The sequence below is a fragment of the Rissa tridactyla genome, chromosome 2, assembly GCF_028500815.1.
Source record: "Rissa tridactyla isolate bRisTri1 chromosome 2, bRisTri1.patW.cur.20221130, whole genome shotgun sequence".
In the NCBI taxonomy this organism is placed as follows: Eukaryota; Metazoa; Chordata; class Aves; order Charadriiformes; family Laridae; genus Rissa; species Rissa tridactyla.
Window position 1 is genome coordinate 119,210,969 of NC_071467.1, and position 20,088 is coordinate 119,231,056.

The window sequence follows — 20,088 nt, forward strand, 5'->3', positions numbered from 1 at the left end:
ACTAACCCAAACAGCAAAGACCCAAGTTCCCCTGGAACTACTCAAGTAGAGTAAATAATTAGACCTTGATGTGATGAAGGCACTTAACAGCAGGCTTATTTTTAACTCCATGAGTGCAGCCATTGAATTCAAAGGGATTGTTTGGATGTTTAAGTTGAGTGCATATTTAAGTGCATTGCTGATTGGAGCATCCTAATCCTTAAACTGTGCCATTGATTTCTCCAGGGCCAGCGGCACAGGGTGATGTCAGGGGGCCGAGGGCAGTAGGACTGCAGCCACGGCTTGTTGAAATCATGGGAAGCTATTTTTTACCCCTCGGACACCAGGACCCTCTCCAGAGCCACAGAGGCTGTGGTTTGGTTTTGGTTTAGTGGATTTGGGTTTTTGCTGGAGTTTTTTTCCCTTCTAATTTAGGTTAATCCATATCTTCCCTGTTCCAGGGAAATATTACCTCAGCCGCATGAAATGGAGAATACTCGTCCTGCCCCCCATAAAATGCCTGGAAAACATGACCAGGGAACAATCAGCAAATAAACTGCCAAGCCCTGCAATTCTTCACTCTTGTGCCTAATCTCAAAAGGAGGCTAATTAAGACCAACAGCACACTCCTCTACGAGCAAAGATTACTTATCAGATTAATTTGATACTTTTACAGACAGATGACATATGGTTTCCTCCTCTTCCCCCTGCCCCTTCCCGCATTCGAGTTTAAATAAGGCTGAAGTGGTGCATAGGGCTTCTGCTCTTCCTCGCTGCTGGGCTGGGTTTCATCTCATGTGGGAAAGAATTGGTGCTATCGGGCTCAAGGACCTGATCTTACCAAGAGGAGCTTGCTTTTCCTCCCAGCAGACCCATATGCCTTTTTCTTCCTAACAGATGTACTACCAGAAAAACAGATTGGTGAAATGGAGCTTGTTCCTTAAAGGTGAACTGAAACGCTTATCTACCGTGTGTAAAAAACAAAGTCTGCTTCTTTGCGCCACACACTTTGGAGGCTGCATATTCGACGCAGCCGCACCATGATCAACCTTGGAAACGCGACGAGCCGGGTGAGAGAGAGATTTACGGGCACAATTTTTCAGAGCTACGGTAGCTCAGAATTATTGAGTTTCCCCATTCAGGGCAATGTGAGAGGCCACCCTAAGCCTGATGCAATTTAAACCACTCCATAGATCATGCTGGACATCCTCTAATATGTATCATTACAGCCTTACTGAGCCTGATAGATGTTAGCTGGGAAGGAGGACGAGGTGTACTCTATTACATATGCTATGAGCCAGTCCTCTTTCACTGCACCATGTCCTCAGCTGATGCAGATCAGTGGAGCTCTGGTGCAGTAAATGGGTTTTGTGCCACTTTTCACCATTCAAGGATCTGGACAATCATGTTTATTGCAGCAGCTCAGAAGGTTTAGCCTTTTGGTTTTTAACGAGGCCTGTGAGGTTTAATTCTCTGCTCTGCCTGTGTGACTGCAAGTCCCTTGTGACTGAGGGTCCCCTCCTTGCATGGGGTCAAGTCTACATCCCCACTTCCCAGTCCACAGCCCAAGAGTCACGGTGGCTGCAAGCTGCTCCCTGTCCTCAGGCATGAACAGATGGAAAACCCTCAGCAAATCTGTGCCAAATCCTGAAAATCAGGCTGCACGAGAGACTATGACACAACTACACCACTCAGTAATGGACACAATGTGAGAACTGAAGTTATCACAAATGGGTGGATGTGGTATCAATCCCAGGCTGGTCTCATCATACATGTCAGAGAGAGACAAGGTTTTCCCCATGTTTCTTAATGCACTTTTTAATTAACACAGGTGACTCAGGTAAAACACGGGTACGAAAACCAAACCCAATATGGACCCCAAATAGGGTGCACGTTGTTGCTCCTTCCACAGCACTTTCCTTCTGCTCCTTCTGTTTCTGAGGTCGTAGGTTTCAAATGTGACGAGAACTTTTTAAGAATTTTGTAGTCCTCATCATAAAACCATTTTTCAGTCTTTGCCTTACATGAGATGCATTCACCATGATCAGCTTCAGGTACTTCTGGGCAAGTCAGAGTTTCTCATAGCTGTATAAATAAATATTTTTTGTAGTACACCCCTGATTGATCATCATCTCCATTTGTGTATTTATGACTGTGACAGTTACAGAGCTTGCACAAGAAGATACATTTTTTAATGATGTTTACAGTCATTTCAGCAATCATAGTTATATATAGCTACATATTTGAAAGTCCTAAATAAACAGGTTACAGCTCGCATAAGAAGTAAAATGAAATGAAAATATAAACTAGAATCAAATGCATCATCTGAAGACTTAGCCCTTAACAAATACCTGGCATGTTTTGTACATCTGATAGGTACGTATACATTTTAAAGGCATTACGTATTTGAGTATGGATATGTAAAGCAAATATAAATATGTGAGCATCTATTGGATATAAAAATATGTAATGCAACATACAACAATACACACCTGCAAGCACAGGCATGTACCCACGCATGCGTGTCCACACATTTGGTACCATAATACTGTTGAATCCTTGCATCTGGAAGGTGTGTTTTGCAATAACACTTGGAACCTTAAAATAACATAGCTGCCATGCTAGTGCATGGCCAGGGGACCTGCTAGCACTGCAAGTCCTCTCAGAAAAGGGAGCTGCAAGAGCAGCAGAGAAATCCGTGGGCTGCGCTGATGGATGAGGGGCTGGATGGAGAAAGGCCTTTGGTGTACATTGCCATTCACTGCATGGTGCACGGGAGGGCTGAGGGGACTTGGTGACACACCGAGAGCTCAAACCTTCAGCTGGTGTGCAAACACTACGCACACGCGGTCAAAATGAGTTTGATAGTATAGCCTGTACATGTGCTTGAAATGCATGTCCCAGGTGGGACAAACAACCTGCACACTGCTTTTTGCTCTACAAGGTTCCCAAGGGAGCGAAGGGACGGAGATGTTCAGGGAGCTGGGAAGGGATCCCACAGGTATTTGGGTCCCGTGGAGGGGGCTGCATGCTGGCAGGGAGCTGCTCACTCTGGTGAAGTTCCAAGCGGGGTTTACAAGGTGAAGCAAGGAGAAGGGCGGTGGCTGGTGTGGCATCACATCACGCCACGTTCTCTGTTTTGTTTCTAAACGGTGAGGCAGAAGGTGTTGGCTAAAGATGGGGCTTGATCGAGGACTGACTCTGGGTGTGCGAACCATCCGGGCCTAGGTCTGCACTGGGTGTCTGGGACAGCCTTCAGAAATCATTCAATCAACCCCTGCAAAGGTTGCAGGTCTTCACCTCTCAGCCATCCTTCAGGGAAGCACGAGCTCCACTGAAGCCGACGGGAGTCCCTTGTGGCCCCCGCTGCGGAAAGGCAGCCCTTGTGTCTCCTCCCTGCTGGCTTCCCTTGCCTCGCATCTACGTCCAACAGCATGGAGGACCTGCACGCTGCTCGCTGCCATCTCCTGCTCTGATGACTGCTACACAGCACAGCACGGCATGGCACGGAACAGTCCAGCGTGGTATGGCACGACGTGGTAGCGGGCAATGGCTGCTGCTCCTTGCGGAGCTTCCCGCCCCACTCCCTTCCCTCTTCCCCTGGCAGCAGTTGCAGGCAGCACCTCCCTTCCTGAGTCTAAAGGAAAACTATTTTTGCAGCCGTACTTAGCTGGACCTGCTACAAATATTCCCAGGGACGCAGAGTTTTTCTTTGGCTGTTCTCTGATAATCTGCAGGGGTGTTTCAGCTGTTACACATGGATGCCAGGGACCTCATGCAGGCAGCAGTGGAGACCGTTCCCCTCACACCCTGTCACTAGGGTGGCTGTAGGTGCTGATCCTCAACCACAAAGGCACTGTGGTGTCTCCCTAGGCACCCTCTTTCTCCACAAGGTTGGTTGCTCACGCTGCCTGGAAACCGAAGCCTCAGGCCCATGGTCTTCACTCATATCCCCACAACTGTGGTGTGTATCATTGCAGTATAAATGACTCAGGTGATAGTCCAGGATCAACTGGATCCCGAAAACCAGATTTACATCACCTGCTGTGGAGGTTGCTTTTTCAGTGCCCAGAAGGTCCACTGGTAGCCTGGGTGGTATCCAGGCTTGGTGGGAAAACACACCTGATGGTGATGGTGATTCTAATGCTGAAGCGGGAGCTGAGTTCGGCTAAAAATTTAGCCAGGCCCAGCTGAGAGCCATTGAATGGCATGCAAATACAACTTGCAAGTGGGATTGCATGTTCTAGACCCAATTCGTTTCACCTTATTCAAGTGGGAAGACCCATTAAAATGAAAAGAACTGGCTGTGCGTGCACATGCATTTTCCTTTTTTGATCAACTACCTCTTTGCTGATACACCGAGTAGAGTGTTTGAAATCCCTATAAATGTTAGATGTCCATGATAAAAGAGAGTGCCCTTTTTTGGCCCATGGCCATTTTCCATGTTTATTTGCTTATTTATTTCAGTTAAGTGCAACACACCAGTTGATGCGCAACACCCGTGTGCCGCAATACGGCTCCGGGTTGCCTTGGCAACGGGTGGAAAGGGTTTTGAAGAGCCAGAGAGGCCCATGCTAATGAAAACAAGCATTCAGGGGGCCTCTCCTCCAGGTGGGCGAGAAGAGGCTCCCTGCTGGGCTCCCTTGCCCAGCCCGCTTTCAAATGATCTGGTGCTTTAAACAAAAACTACAAAAAACAACAACAACAAAAAAGCCCACCACCCAGCCCCCTCTGCTTTTTTTTTTCCATGCTAAAACGCAACTACTGATTAAAAGTTCTGAGACAGTTCTTTGAAGCCTTTCATTAATAGGTTTCCTTTATGAATCCAAATTAGACGGTCAACGCATTTTCCTTCAAAAAAAAAAAAAGAAAAGAAAAGAAAGAGAACTATTATGGAAATGTTTGTTGTTGTTGCTGCTGGCTTTTACATGTTTAATCTCCCACATGTGCATCTGTGCCAGATGGCACTGCCCGTAAGATCGGAGATAATCTTTGCACATCATCTTCTCCAGGTTGACGCTGGTCCCAGGGCTGCTGCAGGCTGTGGCTCTTGTTTGGACATGATGGAAACCATGGGCTTTGCCATAGTCTCTGTGGGATGGGGCTGACCCTGTCTGGGCTCTGCACCCACAGTTCCCACTAAAAGTCCTAGATGAGAGTGGAGAGAGGGTGAGGTATTCACAGAGATCTTGTAGGGGTGAGGTTGTGATACTGAATGCACAGGGACAACTCCCTACTTGAGGAAGTGGGTCTTCTTGAAAGACTTCTGGGCACCCATGCTCAGAGAGTTGAACTATCATGAGGAACATAGAATCATAGAATGTGTTGGGTTGGAAGGGACCTTTAAAGGTCATCTAGTCCAACCCCGCTGCAGTAAGCAGGGACATCTTTAACTAGATCAGGTTGCTCAGAGCCTCATCGAGCCTGGCTTTGAAACATTTGGTCCTATTCAGTTGTATCTTTTGCAAACATGAGGAGAGGGGAATGAATGACTCTGGGAGCTGAGCGGGAAACTGGTACTAGCAGATATAGCCAACAGCTTCAGTGAGATTCACGTGTCCCTCTTCCCTTATGGCTGTCCAGCAACTGCTGGGTATTCCTAAGGGCCAAACTGCTGACTGGCTCAATGAGGTGATTCCCATGGGATGTGCAAAGAGAGAAGTATGTAAATATGGGGATGACATGAAAGGGAAAACGTCCAATAAAGTCCTGAACATAGGTTGAAAGTTACTCTAGGTTGGAGATGGTGGATAAAGTGGTGAAGAACTTCTGGACATCAAGGCTGGCCGAAGGGCACTGTATGATAATCTGGGGGATAGATTTCTGTTCCTGTTTCTGTTTCGATAAGAGTTTTCTTGTGCAGAGCAGAACACATTCTTCTGTGGACAATGACAACTTTTTAATGCACAGTTAGGCTCACAGTCCAAAGGCTGAATTTGTGGCACAAAATTATAGGAAAGAGAGAAGTGGCAGCTGGGAGTGAAGCAGACCTCTGTAAGATGACATTGAAGCAAGACAAATAGCGTCCAGCCGTCCAGCAAGGAGGTGCACACAGAAAGCCAAGGAGGGAGATGCCCAACTTCCCTGCCATGGGCAGTGTCGTTTGCACACAGCCTGCAGTGAACATGGCAGGCAGCTCCTCCAGCAGAAGGCCTGTTCCACCTCCTCCGAAGCAGCGGAAGGTGACTGCCTATTTGGACTGGTGACATGTCATAAGCTCCAAAGAAAAGAAATTGGGTTAACTGTCCCTTTCAAAAAATCTGAAACCAACCCAGATCATGCAAGGCTGGGGACAAAATCCCAAGAGTCGATGGCACAGCTTCCAGTGTGAAGCACAATATATGCATATTTTTTTGATAGGACTCTTCACCGCTTGCAGGTGACTCAGTGCCAGAAACTGACTCATGTTGAAACAGCATTACAGCGAGACAAAGAAAGTGTGTAATACACCACCAGGCTTTTGGTCTGATAATACTCTCATGGAAGGAGTGTTTTACTCTGCCCTGAACTGCAGTGAAGCTTATCACCAAGAGCAGTGATGTACTGGTCAGTTCGTTAATCTAAGCAAAGGGGAGTGAAGCTGGAAATGTTTATAAGTGATTTCCCTCTGCTGAGGAAGGAGATAAGAATAACTATGACAACGCTCCTAAAACATTTGTTGAATGTTTCATTGTAAAATGAAGCATACCGAAAAAGAAGGCAGTGCCTGAATGGGGGGTGGAGGGTCTAGAGAAAACCCTGCTCCTTGTATATGCCTCCCCAGGAAAAGCAATGCCGCAGCTAAAATGTCCACAAGTAGTTTTAGGGTGCCTGAAGTCTTTGGATTGCCAAGGCGCGGCAGGGCTCCTTTCTGGAGGGAGTATGTTCAAAACTCTGTAAAACAGGTCTCTTTCAGGAACAGAAGAACCTGAGGATCCTCAAAACATGAATTTACATTTCAGATTATAGACAACTGTGATTTCCATAGCAGTAAATTACAGCACATGGGAAAATGTGTCTGAATTGGGACATTTATGGGAATTTTTATAATCCCCACCTGAGCTGGCTCTGAAATAGGCCAAGAAACAAATTCATCAAACTACGTGGGGTGCCTGCAAGAAAGCAGGGAAGGTTGACTGAAGTGATAGCAAGGACACCTGCAGTGTGGCACACATTTCATCTTGCAGGTGCCGCTGTTATATCTCTGCAAACTTCTCGTGTCCTCAGCGCGATCCCAGAAGCTGTGGGCCCATGTTCTGCACCGGCGTGAGGGTTTGCATTGCTCCAGCCAAGCACGCAGCCTTCTGCCAGGCTGGGAAACGAGACCACGAGCTGCTGCTGCTGCTCTTGTTGTTGGGAGGGTGTGGAGCAGGGCTGACCCATCTATCTACTGCCCTGCCAAATCTGTGCGAGACCCTGAATTGTTCCTGGCTCGGTTTGTGCTCCAGGGCTGCCCCACATGAATAACCCCACGCTGTGCAGGCTTGCTCATGGGCTTAGGTGAACAGCCAAGATCTCTGTTTACTTTTTTTGGGTATGGCAAAGACATCTAATTGCACCCACAGTGTATTTCAGCTCAGAACTATTTAACGCTTATGTTACAGAATCTAAAGAATGATTTGCTCCTTGTGGCTCCTGAAATCTGCAATATAGCCCTGCCAATGAAAACATAGAGACTTGGCTATGCAGGGAAACAGCTAGCTCAGCAAAATCGGTGGCCTGTTGTTGTATTTGCAGTGAAGAAGCAGAAAAACATCCACTACCCACAGAAATGCTGCTCCATTTTGTTCTTGAAAGTGGCAATTTAGAATTAAAGGCAGCTGAATTACATGGGCAACACGGGAAGAATTTGTTTTATGTGGGAGCCGCTATACATACATAACTTCGCTGTGAGATTTCTATATTGATCGCGGTAACCTGCCCGGGTCACCTTGCTCTAACCAGTTATGGGGATAATCTGACAGTCTAGTAGCATACTCATTTCATCTGCAGTGCTCTGCACAAGTACTCATAAACCATCCACTACTATAAAGCAGCTGTTCTAATGCCCTCGGTCATTGCTGTAGACGATGTCCCTGGATTGCACCGGCATGTAAAACAGAGAGAAAGGACATAAAGACCTGGATATGTCTCATTTGTACTCACCATGGAAATTATTTGAAACTATTGTCTTCACTGTTTTGTTTGGTGGTTTTTGGTTTTTTTTTGTGGAAAACACCACAGACTTAATGGCATGCAGCTTTGCTGGTGAGAAAAATCCTAGGTGTCTACTTCATGATACATACATGGCAAGGTATTTGATTTGTGTCACCTGTAATGTGTTTCATCTAGGTAGCTTAACACTGATGTTATTGTATGTACAATAAGACTGGACAGGAGCCCCATTTGATATTCATGTTGGGAAGTTTGCTGGAAACATGCCTGCACAGAGTAATAAAAATTGGCAGTGATAGTACTTGAATTGGAGGAGAAATATCTTCTCCTAATGTCAGGATGTTTAGGAAGGGTACAATATGTAGCTGTGTGAACGTGCGTGTGAAAGCCTAGTGTGGAACTGGAATTGCTATTTTCCCTTTCTTGTTGGGGACTCACTCTAGCAGTACCCTGCGTCTAGACAGGGTCTTGGAGGTAAGCCTTCAGCTGAATGGGAGGTCCATGGGTTCATACATTCCCCTTTACTATGGATCACCTCTCCTACGAAGACAGGCTGAGAGAGTTGGGGTTGTTCAGCCTGGAGAAGAGAAGGCTCCGGGGAGACCTTATAGCGGCCTTCCAGTACCTGAAGGGGGCCTACAGGAAAGCTGGGGAGGGGCTGTTTGCAAGGGCATGTAGCGATAAGACGAGGGGCAACAGTTTTAAACAAGAGCAGGGTAGGTTTAGATTAGACATTAGGAAGAAGTTCTTTACAATGAGGGTGGTGAGACACTGGAACAGGTTGCCCAGAGAGGTGGTGGAGGCCCCGTCCCTGGAGACATTCAAGGCCAGGGTCGATGAGGCTGTGAGCAACCTGATCTAGTTGAACATGTCCCTGCTTACTGCAGGGCGGTTGGACTAGATGACCTTTAAAGGTCCTTTCCAACCCAACACATTCTATGATTCTATGATTCTATGTCTTCATACCAACATATTGCCAGGGGAGAGAGACAGCCACCGTAGCTATAAGGTAAATCTCTTTTACAACACAGGCAGTGGTATGGTACAAACATTTTTTATTTAGACCTCACAGCACTGATTTGCATTAGGTAAATTCATGCAAACTATGGCTTGCTTCTTATTCCCTTTTGCATGATTGGTCGTCCCTGCAGGAGGGAGCAAGCTTTGTGCTCAGCAAGTTTGGGCTGGAAGCTGGTCATTGCAGAAGGTGGATGATAATGGGTGGATGGGATAGGGTTTTGTTCTTTCCAGGTCTTGTCCCTTCCTCACAGTTGCTAGACACTTGCTTGTACTCTTTTGGCATTATCCAGCCCAAGTTTTAAAAAATCATTAATGAGACATTTCCCCAGATCACATCATGGGCAGTAAGTTAGATTAAATGAAATAAATGGAAGGCTCATTTCCCCTCAGTACTAAAAGAATGGTATGTCCAGGTTTGAGCACTGGGCTTCAGGAAAGATGTGAAAAAAATTGGGAGAGAGGACAGTCTTAATAATCAAAGGTCTTGAAAATGTGACTTTGAGGAAAAGTTGGAAAAAACACGGTACTCCACTGCTGTGGCAGGTAGAACAAGAAGAAATAGGTTTAAATTACAGCAAGGACAGTTTAGGCTAGATATTAGAAAGCATTTTGTAATAACAGGACTGCTGTAAGTGCTAGAGTAGGTTGTCTGTGCAGATGGTGCGGTCCTCAGTGTGGAAGGTGCTTATGAGCAGCTTGGACACAACAGGCATCGGAAATGATGCCCACAGAGCTAACCCTGCCTTGAAGAAGCCAGATTAACTGCAAATGAAGTTGACTATTCAACTGGGAAGGAGCTGAGCCAATGTGTTGATAAAAAGGCTGTGATTTCAGTATTTCAGCAAGAAACGAGCTTCCAAGGGGCGAGCCTGGGCTGCATACATCCATTGCAAACATCCAGGCTGGCCTGGGCTCAGAGTCTCACCGGGTCCTGCATGTGATTTCTGCGTCAGCAGAAAGCCAGCCCAGTCTGCTGGACGCACCTCTTCCTACTGAGGGAGGGCACAGACGCTGGTGTTTTCCTGCCTGATATTTCCTTTGGCAGGTCATGGGTTTTTCTGCAAGCTAATTGCATGCAATAGCTTGTGCCATGGTATGCAAGGCTCAGTGTCCATGGAAAGTATCTTCATTTAAACTAATAATGTGGAGCCTTGGTGTGAACTGACACTCAGTTTTAATTACTGTTGGCCAATTCCCCTCCGTGCTGAAGCAAGTCTAACCTGCCCTGCACCACAGGAGTCAGCAAGAGGGTAAGAGAACTCATTGGGATGCCATCTGATGAATCGACAAAGGGACTGCCCTGCTGGGAATAACCCCAGGTGGCCTGAGATGGGACAGAAAGCCCTTCTTCTTCCTCCCCATCCTCTCATCCCTGAGGCGTGGGGAGGAAGAGTGACGCAGACAAACCCAAACCTATGGATGGCAACCACTCCTGCACCCTCCCCTGGCCCCCATCTCCTTCGGACCTGCTTTGCCACCCGAGCTCTGGGGTCACCAGGGAATATGGGACATAACATTTCTGTGATAGGACAAGTATGAAAAACCCACAGGGATAAACTCTGATAAATACATTTCTATTGTTTCCCCCATGAAGTCGCCCTCAAGCGCCAGGCGAACACGCAGCAAGGTGACGGATGAGAAGAGCAGAGTGACCCGTGGTGTCCTGCACCGGCTTCTGAGTCTGGTCACGCAGCTTGTGTTTAAATTTTCTCCTCACCACCCTGCAGTGTGTAGCTAAACTTAGCTCTCAGCCACAGCAGATCTCAGGTAGGCCACAGCAGCACTTAATTCAAAAGAAAGACTGTTTCCTGTACAGGCTGGTGCTCAAAATACTGTCAGAGGAAGATAAAATAAAATACTCATTAATTCCTGGTCACCATATTATAAGGAAATTACTATGGCACCAGAAAGATTCAGAAAAGAATTGAGACGGTTAATTTGAAAACTAAGACATAAAGGTTGTGAGGGTAAAAAGAACTGGTTATATACGGACCAGAATTAAATAAAAATTTAAAAAAAAGAGAGAGAGAAATGGGTTTTCTTAAAAGAATACTAATTGAAGTATGTAAAAATCCTAATGGCTAATTTCAGACGTGGTTCATACTTTCATTCCATCACAGATAAGCACAAATGGAAATAAAGTAAAAAGAAATTGAGGGCAGTGTCAAGAAGCACTTCCTTACACAAGCAGTAATTGGAGAGTGAGGTGACCTGTGAGGCAATGTCGTGAGACAAAAACATTAGTGTAATTAAAAAAGCACTTAGATGTAATACGAGGAGAAAGGATGAATGAACTTTGGCACAAAATGCCTTTCCCAGCCCCTCGCCCAGCCCATCAGAACGTGTGCTTGGACTCCTACAGTCATGTTGGTTTGAACCACTCTAAGGCCTACCACAAAACCCGGGAAAGTGGAAACAACTCTTCTAGGCTGTGGCTTACGATTGCACTGGAAATGTAAACATCGATGTAGTGGGACTGAGGTCTATCACTTCTCATCACGGATAAGAAGTGGATGGTTTTCTGAAACGCAAACCCATACAGTGGGTAGGTAGAGGATATCTCAAGACATCTTGCCAGAGATGTCCATGTCAGTCCAATCCTTGACCCTGCCACCAGCGGGGTGGAGTGGAGGGGGGAGAAAGGATGAGGCCACGCCACTCCTTCCTGCTGAATCACTGGCGATGGGAAACCCGTCGGCTTCAGGTGCAGACTAACAGCATGTTTGTGCTCCTCCTGATTCATGCAAGCAGCAAATTAAACTCTTCCCCCAAGCCAAGGAGACCTGCCCTGCAGCGGGGCACTGCACCCCCTGCCTGGGGGCTTGGGGAGAAGCAAGACGGATGTCCCTCCTGCCCCCGCACACACATTCACGCACACGCATGATGCACAAAGGACTTTTGGAAAGCACAGCTTTCCCAGCTGTTACCTCTGTGCTCTTACCCTGAATATACTGCTCCTGGCCCGATTTTGCCACCTTTGCTCCCACTGAAGCGATTACAACATGTTGCGCTTTTACAGTACACAGCTGCTTCCCTGCGAGCTCTTCAAATCGTGGGGATTAAATCGCACCAGTATGGAAACCAAGGGAACATTTATCACTGGCAAAAGACGGCAAGGATTTTTCTAAATCAGAGATTTTCTTACAGTAGAACTTTTGTTACTGGAGCAGATCTATAATAATATCACTACTGTTTCAGTATTTTTATAACAGTGCTGCTGGGAAGAGCAGCTCTTTTAATACAAATGCTGTCATTTAGAATTGCTGCTATGGTAGAAATCTTAAATTAAGCACTGTCCTTTACACAAAATACAGCACCACCTGCTTGAACAGAGAGCTGATAAAACACTGTATTTTTTTCCATGCGTCACATTAAATTACCCAGCAATATAAAAGAAATGGAAGTACACAAAAGTCAGGGCTTTTTTCTGAAATGGCTTTACCCATATCTTCTCCTTCCAAATACAATGTGCTGGGTGGGGGGCAGAGATAGACTGAACAGACTCTTCAGACAAAATTCCTTCAAAATGACCAATTTTTATTGTCAAAACTACATGCAGAACCACAGTTCTTGTGTCTTTTCAATTCAGATCCATACATGTCCCCAGCTGCACAAAATGTCTGTGAACCACAGGTGTGGGAAAAGGCTTCTAGTTATAGCTGTACAATGAAGTTCTCCTACTGAAGCCAAAAGTTCATTTGCAATATAGCTTATACCAGTTTCTCTGGTGAATAAATTACCAGCCGATATAGCTAAATCAATGTTGGGATTTTTAATTTGTTTTGTTTTGTTTTCCTGTGTGGTAGAGAAGTGCTATTGTTTCAGCATCAGACAGGGAATTGGGGAATGTATCATCAGCTTGCCAGGCTGGCCGGGGTGTCCTGCTCCCAGGATGAAAGCCCTTTGGAAAGGCAATGCAACTGCTGCCCAGCTCATGCCTGGCTTTCTTTTCCACTGAAACCAGGGCACATGGTGGCTGAGGAGAGCCCAAAACTCAGACTGATACACAGCAAGGATACGGCTTCGCTCTGCACCCAGATGCCAGAGCAGAGCCCCAGATGTGCTGATGGAGGCTGAAGCACAAGGCAGAGACAATACCTAATCCCCTCACGTCTGCCTTGTGTAACCTCATGGCCTCCACGCACTGCTGTCAGAGGTTGTCCTCTGCACACTAGGTCATGAGAGTTCAGGCTGGGAAAAATACAAACCACAATACCAAGTCTTGTGCCTGAGTGTCTTTGAACCATTTTTGAGGTCCTCTTGACACCTACAGATTATTCCAGGAAAGGAAACATGCTTGTGACACATTCCCAAGCATTACACCATTACATAGTATTTATTCGTCTGCGTGTCAGATAATTGGCAAAGCGTACTGATGACAGTCATTTCTTCCATGGGACAGTGTGCCTTAAGACTCCTGTGATGGGGTATATAAAGCTTGACTTAGATCCAGAGAATTTTGGAGGAGGTGCTGACAATACAGTCATTAATTTACAATTATGTTCCTTCAGAGAGCCTCCTGGCACTTTCCAAATACTGTTTAGAGCACATACTTCTTCTATGAGACAAGTATTATTACTATGAAAGTCAAAAAACAAGGACAGAGAAGTTTAAGTAACTTGCCCGAAGCCCTACAGGAAGGCACTGTCAGAGATTACTATAGAAATGGCCAAGGCCAGGCTGGATGGGGCTTCGAGCAGCCTGGTCTAGTGGGAGGTGTCCCTGCCCAGAGTGGGGGGGTTGGAACTAGGTGATCTTTAAGGTCCCTTCCAACACAAAGCACTCTATGATTCTGTGAAATAAGTCTTGTGCTATAACCATCTGTTCACGATGGATTGAATTTTCAGAAGAATGCTCAGGATTTATTTATATTTGAAAGAAGTGTATTATTTTTGCCACACTAGGTATCTGCTGCTTGAGAGAAAGCAAGGATTTGGTAGTAACAAATGATTCCTTAGTTACTGTGAAATGTATGAGAGGTGGACATTAAGAGGTAACAAAATGGAGTTACCATTACCAATCAAGTCCTGATCCAACAAAGTCTTTCAAAATGGTAGGGTTTGCCTCACTGGAGTCACTGAAGCTTCCAGAAGACATAAAGTACGTGCATACACCCCTGCAGGGTCCAGGCACAGGCTCTGTTTAAGGATGTGCCTTGCAACACTCCCAGCTACTGGAAGCGTGAGAACCACAGCAAGCTCCAAAACCTGCTAAAATTCCAGCCAGTTCTCCAAAATGTAGCACTGGGAATACGCCCATTATGGTATCAGTGTCTAGAGATTTGGTATCTCTCAGGGATCTAGCCCCCATTGTGTGAGGCATTGCACAAACACATTAAAATGACTGTCACAAACAGCTGACGATGCAAGTGGTGACCCTGCTGGGCAACAGCAACATGAGTATTGAACTGTCATTAATAAAATAATTGAATACTCTCTTTAAAGCTTTTTTTATATCAAAGTTTGATAGCTTCCTTCTTCCAAGAATCTTTGCAAAATACCAAACAATAATTAAAATAAATAAGTAAACAAAATCCAAACCTGGAGTGGGAGATTACAGAGAGCATACCGCTGCACTTTGCCAGTTTGAGTCCTGCCCCATCCCACCCTCATCGCCCTGTTGGCCCATTTTCTGTTCCAGTTCTGCTGTTTCATTTGGCTGAGAAAGAGACAACTCCCTTTTATTTGTTCCATCGTCCTCCAGTACAAAAAGAGACTGACGAAAATCAACAGCTTCATACATTCAATGCCATCGAGCAATGTGAAAATGATTACCTGGTAATTTTTTCATTTGCAGAAAAAAAGGTTGTGCTTTAACAGACCCCAGACGCTATATTGCTGAAGGTTATGGTGCTTTATGAGAGATAAACATGAAGAGGCTTTTAAAGCTAAATGACATCACTTGAGGATTGTCCCCATCCTGGCACATGATATTGAGGAGGCATTGGTAAAATAATGGTAATTGCCTTGGTAAGGTCATTGAGGCAAGAAGTACCCATTAGGGGTTGGAGAGACATCACTAGTATTATTTATTTTTATGTTGTACAACAAGATTAGACAATAGTTTTATTTTTTTTTTGTCACTGATACCTTGCGGTGGGTTTGCACCGATAACATTTTCTACATTTTCAGATGAAATAGGCTCTGTTAAAATGACTTGGCTGGTAACATAAGGGTTGTGTTAGCAAGGATCTCTTTTTGCCAGTCTGTTCCTAGGCTGTTGGTCCACACTCCCATGAGTCATACACTCGACTGGGTAGCTGTATTAGACCAGCAGGATAGTGTCCTCAGCAAGAATAAAGAGTTTAAGCAGGACTACGCTGTGTAAAAGAATTACATCCTGATTGCCAAAAGGCTAAGAAAACTTCATAATTTTTGTAAATTTTCCATAAATTTTGCTTTTCTTAAAAAACTCCAGACATTAACTATTAGAGTTAAAAACTTTACTTGCTTGGACTGTGAATGAAAGCATTTTCTCCTAAGAAATAATTAATTGTTAATTGTTCATTTTCTTTTTTTAGCCTTATCTCATGGAATAACTTGTCATTATGAGAGATCAAAAAGCTCATTTTTCTCAGGAAAGCCTAGATTCCAGGACATATTGAAAACCTGATTGTAAACTGGATATTTGGCAAGAGTAAGAAAGCAGGGCCTCTTTTGTATGAAAGATAATCAAGCAGAAATATCTCTTGAATACCCCAGATAAAACCAATTGTCTGCTTTACAGGTATCTGGCCAATGAGAGGTCAGTTTTGACTGATTCAAGCCATATAGGTATTGCTTTTCTTTTTTTAGTAATACTTTCTCATAAACAGAACTTCATCAGACTGAAACAGCTCTCTCTTTTTGTGTGGCTGCTCTGTTTTCCCCTAAGCAAATTCTTCACATGCCCAGAAGGAATCTTGTTTCCAACATCTGGGAGTGCTTTAGAGGCTTTCATTATTTATATGCCAAGATAATATCTCTTGCACATGAATGTGCTACTGTTCCCATTGATTAGATGTTTGCTGATTAGTGCCAACTGCAGTGGCGGCTGTAGCATGGACGCTATTCTCAGGCTCTCACTTTACATCACAAACTATGGGTCTCCAAACGCTCATCTGACCTTCAGGAATTCATTAGATTTTGACTGCTACTGACTTGGGAAGACTATAAAACGAGGAGTTAGGGATAAAAAAAAAAAAAAAAAGCTGTCACTTAAGGTTAAAGGCACGACAAAAGGAAATGTTAAAAAATAGTGTTTTAAGCTGTAGAATGAGAAAGGACAATCTTTTCAGCATATCATAGCTAGTGGTTGTCTAGCTTGTCCCAGAGTGAGCCTGGAGCGAAGGGAGCCCTTGCGAGGGCCACACGCACCCATCTCCTCAGGGTCCCCAGGGCTCCCTCCAGCCTCTTCCCCATCCTCCCCATCCTCACAGCTTCTGGCCAGACCTGGCAGAGATGGAGGGGAAACAGGGAGAGGAAAATGCTGATAAGGCCAAAAACTGCCACTGAGAGAGCAGCTCTGAAACCATAGCAGGAAGCTTTGCAACAAAAATGAATGCACATATTCAAAACAAGGGAGAAAGCACGGCTTCCCTATCATTTCCTCATCAATTTGTTGGGAAACGCTTCTCAAGCGCTGTGCTGCAGCAAACCACCTGCAATTATTTTAAGAAAATGAATTCGAATATCACATAATGCTAAGATGTTTCTGAGCATGTGGGAATTATCATGTCTTTGCTGAGCTTACCGAGTTCCTGAGAGGACTGGTTTGCATCTCATCATGAACCACTGGCAGCAGCGGTAGCACGCTGCTGTAGAATCTACGAAGTTAGTGGCCACGATAGCCCTGCTACCATGAGGAGGTCTGTGGGGATAGAACTGGATCTTCACAGCCCAACTCAAGTAACTCACCAGAGCAATCATCACCGTAACATTGCTGCCTGTGTGCCCAGAATGACTGGATAAGTATGTTTGGTTTAACCCCTCAGCAATAAATGCCTATTTAAATTTTCTTTCGGAGCCAGGAGTGATATATAGTACACACTGTATTTGCAGAGGGGCTGCCCAGATTTACTCAGATTAGTTTTCTATTTGTTTTTTTCCAGGTGACTTATGGTGCTTGACTCAATTTTTTGGTGCGTCTTGCATCTTTAGAAGCAATATTGACAGTTCATAAATATTTCCAAGGTTGGTGCCTCAGCACAGATACTGTATGCTTCCTTCTAAAGCTATTCATAGGAGTACTCAACATTTTTTGTTTGCTTGTTTTCACTACTGCTGATAAGGACCTGATTCCAAACCACTCACTGTGCTTTACCCTCTCCATGTAAAGTCACTATGATCTAACCAAAAAATTGAATCATTTAATTCTAAAGTTTCTAGGCATTTAAAGGCTATAGTGTTTGAGGTACTTTTCATCATATACAGATGCCCAGCAATGGAAAAACAGACATCAGCTCCTCAGCTGGCATACACCAGGGTAACTCTATTATGGTCACTGGAGCCATGCTAATTTACAGCAGTTGTGGAACTAGCTCGCTTCCAGAGCACGCATTGATTTTATCATAAGTCTTTATTTCCTGGTTTTCAGCCATTTAAATGTAAGCGCATTTGACATTTTGGGAGGGTACAAGGCATTGCTGTGACAGTCTTGATGCTGTGTTAATGATGCTTTTGGGCAATGAATAACAATCATGGGCTAGCTTGGAAATTAAACTCCTGATTTTATTCTTCTAGTCTACTGGATTAGCAATTAAATTTCAGGTCATTTAAATACCAAAAGTGTCTGGGAGTGTAGAGAGTTCTGACTTAAAACATTAATACACAGTGTTGAGGAAAATAACTTTGGTCAGTGATGGGGCAACTGAAATGGCTTTGGTGCTGGAGTAAGCCTAAGGAGCTCCCTGCTCATCTGCACCTTGGTGGCAATATGACTGCTGAATTTTTTTTATTTAAATGAAAGGCCCCTCTTTTTTTCCCCAGAAGGTATATTCTAACCCAAACTATGTCACTGATATCCCCCTCTCCATAGCTGCCAACACACGCAAGCTGCGCTTCTCGCTGATGTCCTCACCTCTTCCATTGCTCTTGCAGTGAGGCTGCGGGTGGGCAGTGTATTTCTAGGGGACATTACTGGTCTTGGGCGACCATTCACTTGCTTTCCAGCATCATGACACCAACTAACGGAGTGTGCTGTCACCTGTACCTTTCAAATAAAATTGTCACTCAAAATCCTTGTAATGAAATGATGAAGGTTCTATATAAGAGAAATTCTCAGCAGTGACTATAAAACACCATTTAGGCAGATTTAGAGCTCTCTAGCCGGATTCGTATAAAATAGGAGCTGGCATTGTTTCATGGGCTTTGAACACACGCCAGTTTGCAGCACGCCGGGGGCTGATGGGCTCTCAGCAGCTCTGCAAAGGGCTGTCCCGGGGTCCTCTGCCATGGCCCTGCAAGGTCCCAGTGCTAGGGAATCCTCTCGCCGCTGCAAGGGGCGCAAATGGAGTCTTACTGCGCTTTGGTGAGGGTGTGAGAAGTGTCTTACGGTGGGCTGTTTGAAATCAAAGGTCTACCTTTTTGGTGCCGATACGCCAAGTGTTGTCCATGCTTGATAAGAACTGAGAGTTGGCTTCAAATCCAGCTTCACTAAAAGTGACTGCAGATATCATCTAAAGAGTTTAGAGATAAAAGCTGATAAGGCCATGAGAGATATTGTTATTAAAGGGAGGTTTTGGCATGTATCTAGAGAAGAACATAGCCCTAATTATTTGTTCTTTCCCTCATTTCATACTCACCAAGCGACAGATCTGAACATGTGCACAAGAACTAATGTAGTGCTGTGTGAGTTATTTCAGAGCTTCCTTTTTAACATTACTAATTGACCCACTGATGGATGCTTACTCTCCTTACTTTATCACTGTAATGTTGTTCTAGCTAATTCCCTGCTGAAGCAGCAGAGCTACCCATTAAGCAAGCGCTACGAGCTGATAAGGAACAGCAATGTGATTTATGCACTGCATCAGGAAACAGGGACAAATATTGGCATCAAGGTGACTTATTTGCCTGTGAAGCCCATAGCAAAAAGCTCCTCAGCAGGGAGCACCAGGCATCAGTTCAGTGTTTTGCCATAAGCAGGGAGCTAAACACTTATTTTCTACTCTATGCGATACCCTGTTCAGTGCAGAAGACGCAAGCAAGAAGGCAACAGACCGAGGGCAGCCAGCAGTGCTGTGCATCTGCAATTCAAAATGGTACGGAATAAGGAGGGAAAGCCAGATATCGATGTTTTTATGTGAGTCTTGGTGCTTGGGTGCTTGCAGGAGGAGCCTTGGGTATCGCAGCCGAGGGCTAGGTGGGAGCACAGTCAGAGAAAAGGTGCTGCTGTGCCTGGAGCAGGGGGCAGTCGTGGTCAGTGGGTCACTCCAGGCAGCATAGCCCCATACCAGGTAGAGTACATGGTCCCACAAAGGCCCCAGGGCACTGGCAGCAGGACAGCCACAGCAGCAACGTGTAAATTAATTAATTCTCTCTGTCTCAGCATTTCCTCATCTCGGCACAAGGGGAGTATTTGTCTCAGCGCTAGGAAGAGGTTTGCCCTTTCCTGTGTTTCCTTGTCAACTGCAAACTACCGTACGCACTTGCAGAAGGAGGTGGTTTAAAACCACTAGGGAGGTGGTTTAAAAAGAAATCAAACTGGGCAATAAAAAACTGTGACAGCTGTGGGGTTTTTTTTTCCTGTCATGTGACACGGCAGGTGATGATTCATAATTTTTTATTTGGGTGCTGACAACTTTCTTTCCTCCGCTCCGCAGACATCATGACAATCAGCTTCTCAGAGCCACGGCTCCATTTTAGACAATATTCCACCCAAATCCTTACGGGAACATAACATAAGAATAGCTGTTCAGGGCCAGACGCAAGGTGTGTCTGCCTCCAGCATCTTGTCTCTGACAGCAACCACTAGCAATCA